At 33.6% G+C, this 1,981-nt stretch overlaps 1 pseudogene; it reads left to right on the top strand.

The window, feature by feature from the left end:
- The first annotated feature begins 286 nt into the window (after window positions 1–286).
- LOC123326639 lies at window positions 287–787 on the top strand (annotated as a pseudogene).
- The last annotated feature ends 1,194 nt before the right edge of the window (window positions 788–1,981 follow it).

A 1,981-nucleotide genomic window follows, 5' to 3' on the forward strand; every position in this document is an offset into this window, starting at 1 on the left:
CAGGCCTACCTCAAAAAGAACATTTTGAGATAACCTAACTTGTACCTAAAAGAGCTAGAAAAAAAAAAAATGAATAAAGCCTAAAGCTAGTAGAAGGAAGAAAATAATAAAAAATAGAGCAGAAATAAATGAAAGAGACTAAAAAAAAAGAGAGAGAGAGAGAGAGAGAAGGTCAATGAGACCAGGAGCTGGTTCTTTAAATGATCAACAAAATTAATAAGCCTTTAGCCAGACACAAGAAAAAATAGGACCCAAATAAATAAAATCAGAAGTAAAGGAGGGAAGAATGCAGGCAGGTGGCAACAGGGAGCTGGAGGCCAAGAATTATTTGGAAAAACATCGGATTATGGAGTTGCTGAACTATCTCACCAGTGCCCTGCTCTTTTTCCAGCCAGAAAAGCCAAAAGAGTATTTAATATCTGTATCAGAATGACTGAGAATTGCCAAAATAACAGGCGTGGCTTTTCCTTTCTTTATGGATCACTCTAACATTGTGTCTATGTTTGAGATGATGGACATTTCAAATAAAGGCCCTATATCATTTGTGCAGTACAAAGAAGGCCTAAAAACTCTGGGTCTGTTGAATGAAGATGAAGTTTTAAAAGGTGATGGACATGTAATAACTTTGGAAAAATTCAGATCTGTAGTGAACAAGAGGACTGAGAAATATGGTCAGGCAAGAATATACAATGGGGAAAAGACAGTCTCTTCATCAGATTCTATTGAGAAAACTGGACAGTTACATGTGAAAGAATATAAGTGGGTTACTATCTTACACCACATGTAAAAATAAGTTCAAAATTATTTAAACACCTAAATGTAAGACTTGAAACCATAAAGGCAAGAGCTAAAATAAACAAATGGGATTACATCAAACTAAAAAGCTTTGCACAGTGAAGGAAACCATAACAAAACAAAAAGACAACATCCTGAATGGGGGAAGATATTTGCAACTCATACATCAGATAAGGAGTTGATATCCAAAATAAAGAACTTATACAACTTAATATTAAAAAACTGATTAAAAATGGGCAAAGGTTTGAATAGACATTTTTCCAAATAAGACAAGAGACATATAAAAAGATGCTCAAAATCACTAGTCATCAGAGAAATACAAATCAAAACCATAATGAGATGTCACCTCACACATACATGTCAGATTGGCTTTTATTAAAAAGGCAAAATGTAACTGTTGGCTAGGTGTAGAGAAAAGGAAAACCTCATGCACTGTTGGTGGGAATATAAATTGGTGAAACCATTATGGAAAACAATATGGAGATCCCCCCCAAAATTAAAAATAGAACTACCATACAATCTAGCAATTCCACTTCTGGGCATTTATCTGAAGAAAACAAAAATACCTATTCAAAGAGATATATGCACCCTTTTGTTCATTGTAGCCTTATTTACAATAGCTAAGTGCCTATTGATAGAATATTACTCAGCCATAAAATAGAATGAAATCTTATTATTTGTAACAACATGGATGGACCCAGGTGATATTATGCTAAGTGAAATAAGACAAATACTGGATGATTTCACTTATATGTAGAATCTAAAAAGTGAAACAAAACGGAAAATGACTCCTAGATATTGGAAACTGTTGGTTTACCAGAAGGGGAAGGGATTGGAGAGTGGTTGAAATAGGTAAAGGGGATTATGAGGTACAAACTTACAGTTATAAAATAATTAAGTCATGGGGATGTAACAAAGTATAAGAAACAGAGTCAATAATATTGTAATAACTTTGTATGGTTACATATGATAAGCAGGCTTATCTTAGGAATTTTTTGTAACATATAAAAATAACATCACAATGATGCACACTTGAAACTAATAAGATATTTTATGTCAATTAGACTTCAATAAAAGAATAAAAAACAAAGTAAAAATTTTGCTCCTGATATCCTCTATCCCTGCCTCAGGGAACCAGCTTCTCCTATAGTCTTGGTTATCACTGTTGGTGGGCTATCAACTCCTC

This window comes from Neomonachus schauinslandi, chromosome 14, assembly GCF_002201575.2.
Source record: "Neomonachus schauinslandi chromosome 14, ASM220157v2, whole genome shotgun sequence".
Classification (NCBI taxonomy): Eukaryota; Metazoa; Chordata; class Mammalia; order Carnivora; family Phocidae; genus Neomonachus; species Neomonachus schauinslandi.